We start from the raw sequence: 13,351 nt of genomic DNA on the forward strand, positions 1-13,351 counted from the left end.
GGGCATATATTATTCAAAATCAAAAATGGAATAATGGCCAGTCATTATTGTTCTCTGCTAATTTGGTCATTATTGGTAAGATGAAGATTGAGTTTAAGTTATCATTTTTGGTAGAGCTTTTCGGGAAGCCCATGATGAGTTTTAGAAGCCCAAAAAGGTTTTGTGTGATGACATAAATGGTCTTTTAGAAGAAAGTCAAACGCTTTTGTAACCATACTGCTGTGTTTGTTTATACATAAAAATATCAAATTTCAACACAAAAAAACCTTGTGTCCATAAAATACTGTCATTTAGTTGAATCCTAATCTGAAGTTGTGTCATGTCTCTTTTCTGTCCTTTTAAATTACAAAGACCAGTAACTGGTACTTGGTACAGACCGACACAGTCAACACACCCCCAGGGAAGTGATTTCCAAATTCCAGCCGCACCACTTAACAACCGCTCATGGCATGGATAACCTCAGAAAGACTGTGGTAATTATGTGCGTGGGCGTGCCTTCAACACTTAATGCATGCCAAGGCTGGGCTCTCACTGTGTTACAGCGTGTTATACTTTTTACAATCAGGGTTCACCAGCTCACCAATTAAAAGCAGCAGAAAAACAACCATACACTCAGTCATCGGAGCGCCATGCTACATTTGCATTTATGTACTAATTCACTCATTCTTACCTTCGCAACCACTTGACAGTCAATCAGTCTGTTGTAAATGGACAGTGTTCCCCCTTTTGTTTTTACCATGGATGAGAACGATTATTACATGGACTTGTTGACATTATGGATATTGTTTAGGGGAAAAAACAAGAGCTTTTTCCACAGCATTAAACATATCACAGTTAAGTAAGTTGTCCATGTAACTGATTTACTGTTCAATCCTTTATGAAAGAAAAAGAAATCTGGATGTTACCATACCATGATCTGAATGATCAAGACTATCATTTTCCCAACTAAGAAACAATATCCCTGTTATCTGAAAGTTGCAGTAAACACTGCTTATAGGGAGCCACACAAATGTAGAGAATTATTCAAATTATTCAGATTGCTTCATGCGTTTTTGCCAACAAACTCCTACACAGCTAGATTCTTGACCGAAGCCCTCTTTGGAGGTGTTTGTTTGTACATCTTGCTCAAATACATTTCTATGTTATTATGCTAATTTGTGACTTGGAGAATAAAACAAGGATTTAGAAAAAAAGATTAAGACTCTACAGGTATGCTAACGACTCTGTAAGCAGCTGGGGTTGATGGGAATATCATTAGTTTTGCATCAATTTGGTCACAAACTATGGACATTTATAATTTGACCTGATGACGATGCTAGATGAAAAGTCCGGGGATCATTAATTCATCCTAAAGAAGGACACTGATGTATGTACCAAATGTAATGGCAGTCCACCAAACAGGGATCACCAAAATCTGACTGACCAGCTGACATCACCATCCCCAGAGCTACAATGCCAGTGTGGCTAAAAATCATATGACTGCGTTCTCGCATTGAAAGCATTTATTTCAGTTGTTGGTTCAGCAATTAACTATGAGCATACATAGTCTAATGGTGAGTTCACACCAAACACGAAGCAAACTTTTCATGCAACATGATTACATACAAAGTCAATACAAAGACGTGAATGGACACTAATTTTAGCCGGGCGACGCAAATGATGCGAATGACGCAACTCGATTGAAGCTAATACCTTGTGCCAATGTGAGTTAATAAAAAGCATTTTGGTATTATCAGTGCATTTTTTATCTAACAGCACTGTTTGTGTGAGTGTGTGTTAGAGCCAGAAATGGAAATTAAATGATGGCTTAATAAATTACGATATTTGCCTAAACTGGTAAATATTATTACTTTTCTTTTTACTTTGAAATCATACATTTTTGACCCTCGATCACAGTTTTTTAATGGTATTCTGAGATTTCTTGGGGCCAATAGCCCTTTGACCCCTTCATTTTCTGCTGCGTGACGCTGTGTCGAAAAACCAGCTTTGAGATTCTCTTGCATAGCAGAGCCCTGATCGATCCGAACTAGCAACACAAAAGCATTTTAAAAGTTGTTTGCTTGTCATCTTGCGGATAGACCTGCCAAAGCATGAATTCAGACTTTACAAATCGAAATTGTGATGTAGTTATTTCGGCATCCTTTTGATACGTTTTTTTAAAATTTGAATCCCAGCAAAATCTGTTTTGTTTTGGGTAGATACCGCTGTAGTTAACCAGATTAATTCAGCTGACGTGTGACTTGCTAGATATTTATTGATTTTGACACCAATTATGAAACTGCAACACACCAGAGAGCCGCAGCTGAGATGGAACGCCTGTAGTTGGAAATCCTGACACTGATCCTAGCTAACAGGTTATCAAACTGGGCACTGGTCAGCCTCAAGTAGTGCTGGAAGCAGTAGTAATCCAGATGTAGTTACTGGAGAAGATGGTGAAATGAACAGAGCTGTGTGCGCCTGTGTGCCAACACTAAGCATTTTTTTTCCCTGACGTATCTGGGATTTCCACAACAGGTACAAAGCAGCAAAAGTAGTTATTTCCAATAGGGTTAATGATGGGAACAAACATTGTTGTTATCTACACCGGCGTTAACGCAAGGCGAAAATTTGCTTCTCATTTGGTGTGAACACAGCATTAGCCCTACTTGTGTCCTACTAGTGACGTAGTCTAAAGGTATATAGATATTTACTCAAAAGGAACAAGGCCCCACAACGTGTTGTGTACTACATCACAAATCCAAAGTGAGACATAGAGTTTTCGAAGAGGCTGTCTTTGATAGTGGAAAAAAGAAGTTGGTTATCAAAGTGGGGAAAGAAGCTCAAGTAGCAAATGTACATGAGACTAATAAACAGGCTACAGAAAGTAAAAAAATTGGATTTACAGTCAGCACACAGATGTGTTGTGTGTTTTGTGTTATGATGATTAGCTCCATGAAACTGAGAAAATGTGCCTTAGCCATTGCTCTTAACTCGATCCAGGTTTCAGTTGCACTCTGCCAGTCTCTTTTCTGAAAGCAAACTGCCACTCCATTGCTGCCAACATAGGAGCGATTTGTGCAGTTCAGCAGTAAACACAGAGGGATGGAAGGAAGAAGTAAGAAGAGAAATGTGGAGAGAATCTTCAGCATGGTTAGTGCTCTGCCCATCGTCACATCTATGCATCTCTTGTCACGTCTCTATGGAAAGCTGGCTGTGTTCTTTTTGGTTTTGTAAAATTATAGAGACTGTACAATGCAGACCACTATTTTCCCATCTAACGAACAATAATTTTTCGACTGTCTTCCAAATCCTTGGTTCAGACTATATCTCACCAATTTTTGGCCGGGTTTTTATGAAATTTGCTATAGATGTTCATGTTCCCCAGAGGATGAAGCCTTATGTTTTTGATGACCCCCTGATCTTTTCTATTGCCACTATTGGGCCAAATCTTCTAATTGTACACAGATAATATCAACATCTAATGGGCAGATTATCATTAAATCTTGAGCATATTCATGCTCAACAAAGTTTGAACCCTTTCCATTTTGGCCGCTTAATGAACTCTCCTATTGCCCCTGCCAGCTGTAGTCAAAAATCAACCTTGTACCCAATATATCTCTCAATCTAATAGACAGATTGAGATGAAATGTATTAAGAACATTAATGCTGCCAATGGGAAACATTTTCTTTGCTTTAAATGAAAAAAAGTTGACTCAAGTTGAGAAATTCTAACAAACCTGGCAGAACCATCAAACTGATGATCTGTCTAAATCATCCCAGAATAGCTAGGCACAAAAACGGTTGTGTGGGTGACAAAAAATAAATCTCCTACCACACTCTTCACCACCTTCGCCTTCTCTGGCATGAATGTTTGATGAGGTGAGAGATATTTAGCAGGAGGAGAGTAATTTCTGTCTGTGTGTGGGAGTTGAGCGTGTGTGTGTTTGTGTGCATATGTTATTTGTGAGTGTTAATCCAGAGCCTGATCTGTTTTGGGTGTTGACTGACAAGGGGTTGATACATAATGCCTCCTGAAGAGCAGCAACAACACCCTAAGTCCCACCAAACCACTCACTGCATCTTGCAAAAGGCTCCCATATTATCAGCAGATCTTCCACTGCCAAGACTTGTGATGGGGCAGTGTACACTTCCCTGCACTGTGTCACAGCTGTCAGAGATGTGATGTTTTGAGGTGTTATAGCTGTGTTGAGCTGAGGTGCGCCTTCTGGGCAGGCAGCTGCACACTGCCAACAGCACTTCACAGCACTTGACACCACTTGTGAACCACAAATGTCAGGGTTCATGTCTGATTACCACCACAACCTCTTCTGACCCCTTGTGGAACTGTACCGTTATTTAAACCTGCAAAAAGCAATCAAGTTGCTTTGGCCTTTGAACTTTTGAGGCCATTCAGTCACAAACAAAACCTGTCAATACTTTGAACGTTGCTGTCGACAGCAGTGTCTGTATACCTTGTTTTGTCCGGCTGGACTTCCCATGTGGAATCATGGTATTTAAGATAAGATAGGATAGCAGTGTATTGACTATAGATTATATAAAAACAGACCAGATAAAGATACAGACTAGGGAAAGAAGCGTTATGTCATAAATGTTTATGACTTGTTTATCATGTTTTATGGCATGTTCATGTCATAAAACATTCAGTGTAACCAAATAGACTTTAACAAATAGTGCATTTTCCTTAGAAAAATGACATATTGCAGACACATCAGTGTCTGTATTTACAGTTTAATAGTATATAATACAATAAAATGTGTAGTAATATAATGGAGTAGGATACACTTCATAATAAAATGAAATACTGTACATACTGAAAATTTGCATTTTGAAATTGTTTAAATGCCTTAACTTGTTGAGTGTTTTGCATGTTTAAATGGCTGTGTATATCATTAAAAGCTGAAGTTGAAGATATTAGAATATTATGAAGTTGTACATGAGTTTGAAGCATTGAAAGAAGTTGAAGTGCCAGCTGAAACAGAATTACTAAAAAAAGAAGTAATGATGTGTTGAAAAGCTTTTGAGGTGTACACTCTGAGTCAAGTTTAAGTGCTGAAAGGATTTGAAGTGCAAGCAATGAACGGTAATGAAATATATAAAACGTGACAAAGATCCATGTAGTAGTATATATTATAGAATTATAGGATAACCAAATAGTATACAGTAGTATAGGAATGATATTATGAAATGGCAAAACATAGGAAATTGAATTTAGAATAATGCATTTCAATCAGTGAGTGACGATGACTGGAGGAGGAAGGGGAGGAGGAGGGTTGCACGCTTTGCCTGAAATGATAACTGACAGCAGCAGAGAGAAGAACAGATTTAAAGCAGGGATGCCATGCAGTGGTTGGCTTGTGAAATTCATGGCCAATTCTGGTTGGTTTAACTGAAAAGTGAACGCCTCGAAACAGCTGATCAGTTTAGGAAGAGAGAGAGGTGGATGAAGTTTAGAAGTCTTCATGAAAGTATTTACGCTGAGCTTCATTTGTGTCATCAGAATAATCTTCGAAGGTTTTTTAATAACATAAATGGCTTTGTTGTGCAGTCTGTTGACAGTGGGCACAAACAAATGCCTGAAACACTATGGATTTACCCATGAGTCACACATTGATGCTCTCATTGAGAGTCCCTTACAATGGAGTACTAAACCTATTTTCTATTCTATTTCCCATGTTGCTCTGCCTCTGACTGTATACATTGCCACTAGATGGTGCTGTGTAGTGCAACTTGAGGGAGCAGCTTCTGCTACAGACCTGTGTTTGGATGGGTGGAGGGCAGGAACACGCAGTCTGCCTTACTGTTGTTCTTTCCTCTGATTAAATAGAATTATGGCATTTGATGTATTTTGAGGGGGCTAAGGTGGGGGAAAAGAGTAAAAAATTTTGTTGAAATCCCTTTTCTCCTAAAACATAACCGCTGCAATCCAGAGGCAATCACTCTGTGCTCTGAGACTGCCTCTAGACAGGTCTAGTCCTCGCTGTCCAGTCTGCTTCTCATAAGACAAAGATAGTGTATGGTGTCCTTTTACAAAATTGCCCTCATTGCCTTTGGTTATGAAGAAAGAAAAACCATGCTGTCGTCATTTGTCCTCTGGTATTTTTGATTTTAGTTATTATCGGGTTGCTCTTTCTGTCATGTCTCTCCGTGCCGCATACTGTCTCTTTGCAGAGCCTTTGAGCGCACTTCTTTCATGCTTCTTAGCAGCAGTCAGAGGGATGGAGATAACAATTTAAATTAAGGAGGCTAGGGAGAGGACAGGAACTTGGAATTTGACTGATAGCCTGTTCTCAGAGCCTGTCTGGGGTCAACAAACTTTTCTTTCACTCAAATGTCCAATACCTGTCTTCTTGCTTTTTTTGCTGTTTTGCTATTTCCATCTATGTCTCTATACTCTCCCTCATCAAGGGCTCCATTGTATTACCGCTCTTGGTGCTTTACTTGATGGGCTGAACACCTGGAAACTGTCCTCCCATGTCCACTCCAGCCACACTTTTATAAATCATTCTGTCGCCTTTTTAAAGAAGAAACCTGGAGAAGAAAAAGGAAGGCAGGGTTAAAGTATGTTCCAGAGTTGTAATTAGTTGCTCCGCTCACTGCTATGCTCAGTGTTTATGACGCCCCAAAGTATTAAGATGATGGTAGCCTTAATTCCTTGCATCTCCTAACAAATTATTACTTTAATTGCTCCTTTGATGTACTGTATTGGTGGTGAGAAACATGATATTAACTGGATATGATAATACAATATTATAGTTTGACTTATACACATACTAGTAGTCCAGTCCAGTCTATCCGTCTATCTATAATTGCAGGAACGTCTTTGTGTGTGTGTGTGTGTGTGTGTGTGTGTGTGTGTGTGTGTGTGTGTGTGTGTGTGTGTGTGTGTTTGTGTGTGTGTGTGGGTGGGTGGGTGTGTCTGTGTGTCTGTGTGTGTGTGTGTGTGTGTGTGGGTGTTAAGCGCATATCTCTCGAACCGTTAGTCCGATGGATTTCAAACTTGACAGGTGTCTTGCTACGGGCACGAGTAAGTGCAGTGCCAAGTTTGATGTTGTTTGGATTAGAAACGCAAAAGATATAGTTAAATGTATAGGTAAACAAAGCACACATTGGCTTTTGCCGCTCTAGCCGCTGGCCACTCCCCCTCTCACACTGCATGCAAACACTGAGGGCTAGATTTATCAAGCCGTTTGCGCCTGTTTCCAGGCGCTAATTGGTCGCAAAGACGGACGTAACCGATGCGGGCTATTTACAAACAGGGCGCACTTGGGTAAAATCGCAGATTGTCTGCCACAATGTGGAAGCATAGCGTGCGCTATTACCGAACTCGCATAAACAGACGCAGCGCAAACTGCGCTAGTGTTAGTAAATTAGGCCCTGACTGAGCACCTGTTTGTGTCATGACTCACTCTACACCGTCTCTCTCTATCTCTCTTTTCTGGGCCTAATTATGCGAGTTCGGTAATAGCGCACGCTATGCTTCCACATTTTGCGTAGTATTTTTCAACCCTGACACCCATCAGGCAATCAGCGTCTTTCTCCGCCCACTAGACCGTAAATTGCGCTGTAGCAAAGCGGTACTTACGCTATGATATGGCTGAGTGCAGACTGCGATATTCCCACAGCTGATGCTATGACTGTTTGAAATGATCCTGATGCCAATATTTGTAATGTAGCGAGGAGTTTAACAACTGCTGGAATGGGATGTGAACGCTGAGTGGGAGATTCAATTTCATCTTTGATTTCTTCCAGTAACTCTAATATTGCATGGCTGCTTAATCTGTAACGCTAAATGATGTTGTGTTCACTGACAAAGTGTGATTCTTGTGTTAAAAATATTTTCAGTCTCGCCTATGTCTTCGTCTTGCTCAAATTACTGTTGCCATTTCACCAGCGGCATAAAGGTCTACGAGGAAACTCGACTGCGGCTGGTTTAGACCTGCTTTTAAGAGGCGGAGAATTTCCCCCGCAGAATAGAGGCACGCTCTTACTGACAGTCTTTGTAAATACCATGGAATATATAATTAGGTGCACTTTGCGCTTATCCTCCCACCTTTTTGGGTGGAACTCCCACTTTCCCCACGACCCTCCCACGAACGCATATTGAAAGCGCAACTTGTCTCTTCTCGTTCGTGTGGCAGACAATCTGCGATTTTACCCAAGTGCGCCCTGTTTGTAAATAGCCCGCATCGGTTACGTCCGTCTTTGCGACCAATTAGCGCCTGGAAACAGGCGCAAACGGTTTGATAAATCTAGCCCTCTGTGCGCGAGCGCACACACACACACACACAAAGGTTCTGGTCGTAAATCTGTAAATTAGTCGTAGGTCTCTCTCTCTCTCTCTCTCTCTCTCTCTCTCTCTCTCTCTTTCTTTTTCTCTCTCTTCACACACGCACACACACACACTGGTTCTGGTGGTTGATGAACGCAGATATGTGCTGTTTAGCGGAGGGCCGGTGGGTAGCGCACTGCTATTAGTCCATGACGCTAATGTCTGATTACTCCACATTGTCATTGTGATATTTTGTGATTAAATTCTGAATCTCCAACGTTCTCTGTCAGGTAAATCTGTAAATTAGGATTACCACCTCGGGTCTCTCTCTCTGCAAACGGTTACGCAGATTAACGCAGATATGTGCTCGGGTGTCTCTCTCTCTCTCTCTCTCTCTCTCTCTCTGCGCACTCTCTCTCTCTCTCTGCGCACACACACAAACGGTCCTGGAGTCCATGACGCTAATGTCTGATTACTCCACATTTTCATTGTGATATTTTGTGATTACATTCTGAATCTGCACTGTTCTCTGTCAGGTAAATCTGTAAGTTAGTAGTAAGGTATACAGGGGAGTTGCATTTGAAGTGGTTTGGGGTCCTTCTGTAAGTCATTTTGGGGTAGGCAAATAGGTTACAAGGTACAATTTGGTTTGGATGAATTCTACAAGCCGCAATACCACAGGCCAAGTAATTGCCCGTTCCAAACAGGCACATTTTCAACGGGCACTGCACTAGTATCTAGAATTTAACAAACGCTACAAGGTAAAGTATAGTGCACTTGACAGAACTTTGACCCTTTTTAAAGGTGCAGTAGGTAAGACTTATAAAACTAACTTTCTGTCATATTTGCTGAAACTGACCCTATGTTCCAGTAGAACTACATGAAGCAGGTAATAAAAAAAAGAAGTTGTTGATGTTTGAATTGTTTGCATAAGTCCTGGATCTTCACAATCCTACCTACGGCACCTTTAATCACTTTTCTCTCAGTTCCTTGACATACGCATCTATTTGAGAAGTAAACAAATGGTTTCCATCATAGTAAATCATGCATGCAGTTATCCACTCAAAAGTGTAAGTGGACCCCTTCAACAGAGCATGATTTACTGTGAGAATACTTGGGTCACTGACGACTGACGCGAGGCGACGACAGCTCGCTTAATTGTGGTCTGTCAGCACCAATTTAGCCAGCCGTAACTTCGTCTGAGACATTTCTGGCCTGCTCCTGCCTGCCGATCGCAGCCTCTCTTCAACCACCTGCTCATCAATTCAGCAATATAATACAGTTGCATACAGCTTAATGCAAGACGATGGGGCTTATTGTTGTCTGTCTTCTTTCGCTGACAAGCACTAGCTCATCGCTAATGGAGGGGCCGTTCCAGGGAAAGTGGAAGCACGAGGCGCTACTGGCCTGCACAGCTTTGTCCTTTTGCCAGGAAACAATTTGTCGGGAGGCGTGACAGCTGCAGTCATCCAAAACTCTGACACGGAGAATGAGTGAGTGTTCGTAGGTCACAGCCTCAGAAGGATGCAAGCAAAGTAGATATATGGAGAGACTGAGGGAAAGGGAGGGACATGTAGAGAGGAGAAACTTAGTTCTCTTACTAACCACCGTTACGCCTCTTAGAGACTGTCAGACGTGAATCACATCCCCGGAACCGTAATTGTCGACTATCCCGAGCTGTTACACCACAGCAAACTTGTGTTGCTGAGAAAGCATGTTGATGCGTGGCATGTACTAGAATGGGTTCTCCGTTTAAGTAACTGGGCCAGTGCCACAACCAGTAATGAATGTGTCACAAGCATCATGTTTTCATCTTGTGTCACCTTTGACCCTGACTGGGCCTGGTGAGTGGCACAGTCGATTACTGAGCGTCTGAGGAAGTGTAACCATCATTGCATGACCTTTAAACATACTCACTGTTTTGCCCTTTACTGAGCTCTCATCTGGATATATGCAGACGCAGGCCTGAATTTGGCCACATGCCCATTTATCATATGCTATATAAAGCAACATTCCAGCTCAAAGAAATCACAGTCATCAGTAAGGCAGAGATGTTTGTTGTGGTGGATGCCAACAGAACACATTGGGCAGCATTTGTGAATGTTGTCTTATTTTGTCTGTGGTTTGATATAAACTACAAACCAAAAACATCTGTCAGCTGTCAAAGGAGCGCCAGAGAATAATTTCCAAATAACTGAGACTGATGAATGCAGTGGATACAGAACTCATGGAGACATTTTCACTTATTCTGAAGTGTGACTGAACAGAGAGATATATCATGCATCAAGGTCAGGCATGTGGAAATATACTGCATCAGTGCTGGAAAGCATTTTTGCCAACAGTGATTTGATGCATGCAATGCACCATCTAGAATTAAGAAAATCACTGAGCTCTTAGACCACACTGTTTTGGACCCATGAAAATTATAAAAAAGGCAATCTCTAATGTAATATTTTTTTTAATGGCAATTGTGTTTTATTTAATTCATAGACTAGACTTCTCTACAAAGGTAAAGGAGGATTTACCACTCGTAGATTTCGTTCTTAGCTGTAGATATTTTGGAAATGAAAGATTTCTGGATCATACCAATGTCACTAATTTGTATGTGCACGCAACATAACATTTCATGGATGAAGCTTGTGTCATATTACTCACTTTTTAAAAATAATGGCTCTGGCTTTTATTTAACTCAACTTCAGAGTGTTATTTAAACAGACCGTTTCTGATTGGAATAAATTAGTCAGTGGAAACATCATAGTCAAAACTCAAAGAAGCAAAGTGGTGATTAATATGCAACTTTGTTGTTGATAGTTTAGTGCTGTGGAAATACACATTATGGTGAGTTCATCATATGAACCATATCGATAATTCCAATTCTTCTCAATGTTTTTTGACTGATTTGTTCAAGTTAGGAACATGCAGTTCTGTTTTTACTCATTCCCACAACAACAACAACTTCGTTGAGCCTTGCCCCCTTAGCAACTGTTTCTGACAGTGGTTGACAGAGTTGCAGTTCTGCCCCTTCTCTTTACCTTTATGACAGGTGAAGTCACTCTGTTATTTGTTTGAATTACAACATTTGGAATAGTTTTGTACATTGCTTCCAAATGAGCGGTAAGCAGATAAAACAAGATTAGAATCAGAAAACAAATACTGAGCTACTCCTTCAGTTACTGAAAATTCTACTGTAAATTGAATCTACTACATATTGTTGACTCTTGACCAGTGGCTTTGTGATTGTGGTTAAGAATCTTATGGGAGCATGTGTTATGTTTGGCGTCAGACAATCTCTCCATTAGTTGAGATGTACAACAGGTGTCACTCTCTTAATGATATATTCATTCCTTGCTGGGTCTCAGATGTCACTGCCATGGGATGGAAGAGAAACAGTATGTGGAGGTGTACACCTTCTCCTCTTTGCCACAGAGACACTTGTTTGGATTTTAATTGGCTCACCAGCAGGTACATGCTGTATAGATCGTTGTGTGTTTTCCTGTGACTTCCCTTAAGTGCTTGTTTGTGTGTAGCTGTGTGCAGTTTTGTTATTGTGAGCCCCTGGGCTTTAATGATGTTTGCTGAATGAAAAGCATCTTGTGAAGCTTTCCCCAATCACGTGCTTATTAAAATGCCCTTTTTACAACGACACCATCCCCTAACCTTTCCCTTGGTTTTGGTTACCTGATTACTTATATTGCATGACATGTGAGCATCGAGTCCTCCCACTGGAGGGGACAAAATCCTCAAAGAAACCAGTTATATTGTTGTGTTTGTTTCTGATCTGAAATGTCATACAAATGTTAATGAAATGTTAATCAAACATCTTAAGCACAGTAATCTCTCATCAGGATTTGGAAGGGGTATATTCAGCTGATTTGTGGCCTATTCTTGAGGTCATTCCTCCCTGGAGGCCCCTATTCCTTTTTCACAATGAGAAGAGAAGTTGAGGATAAGGCATGGGAGGCTACATGCCGCAGAGACAATATTTCGCCCGCCTAATTAAAATGAATGTCAGCTCTCCCCCCACTGAGAAGTTCATCAATCTCCCCCTGCGATAGGCCCAGAGTGAATCTTACCCTGTCAGTGCCTGCCAGCAGTGCCATCCTTCTCCAGACGGATGCATTGCCCTGGCAGTCAGAGAGGCAGTGACGATGATGTTTGCACATCTAATGGTTGCCATGTCGATGGCCACCTCAGATTGAGGCCCTGCTTTAAATTCAGAGGAGTTTCAGCCCAGAATTAGTGGTCATTTTGGGACCATATGAGGCCCGAGCAGCAGTTTTAGCTGTCCACGGTTCCACAGGTTCTAGGTATTGGATTGTAAACATTTACAAAAATGTTGAAATCCAGTCAGCCTCTCGTAGGCCTGGTGGTAATGCTTTTGTCATGCTGTACTGTTAGAGACTCAACAAAAGCCCTTGACTAAAACATTTATTATTTGCTCTCCTGCCTGTGCTCAGAGTCATTAGTGTTGTGTCATTTGCCTGTTGGTAACGCAGCAGTCCTTTCTGCCCTCCAGCATCTACTTTATCCTTGGAAAATTGTGTGATTTACAGTAACAGTTTTTTTTTTCATATCTGAAGACAATATACCTAAACCGGTTTAGGCCTTTGATATCACATTTATGTATTCCTTTTATATATTTATGTAGAGCAATGTATATTACTTCTGACAGTAACTCTTCTTTATATAAATACTGTATATATACTGTTTATATATGTTAAATATATACATATATATACTTCTTACTGTATTTGCAAAATGTCAAGTCTGATTGCATGTGTGCAGATGAGATAAACACTGCATACTTATCAATCACAATATCATCACAAGATTAATTTGAGACTGTATGGATAAGATATTATGTTGACAGACCTTTATGGAAAAGGCAGTCGTCGCCGTACAATGTGCACCCAATATCATTTACTTTCAGCAAGTGATTTGTCATCTTTCGCATCATCATTATCTTCAAGTGATTTAAATTTTCATCTGAGCGGGCACGCATAATCTGCTGATGAGGGATTGATAATCATCTCAGGTACTTTATATTACTGCTCCCAGTTAAATGCATCCCTGTTATTTTAA

At 40.7% G+C, this 13,351-nt stretch overlaps 1 protein-coding gene across 4 annotated transcripts in view; it reads left to right on the plus strand.

The window, feature by feature from the left end:
* The window catches only part of nphp4 (nephronophthisis 4), a 185,863-nt gene that overhangs the window by 75,867 nt on the left and 96,645 nt on the right, over positions 1–13,351 (plus strand). The gene's annotated exons all lie outside the window — the stretch shown is intronic.

The sequence above is a fragment of the Perca fluviatilis genome, chromosome 5 (genome assembly GCF_010015445.1).
Source record: "Perca fluviatilis chromosome 5, GENO_Pfluv_1.0, whole genome shotgun sequence".
NCBI lineage: Eukaryota > Metazoa > Chordata > Actinopteri > Perciformes > Percidae > Perca > Perca fluviatilis.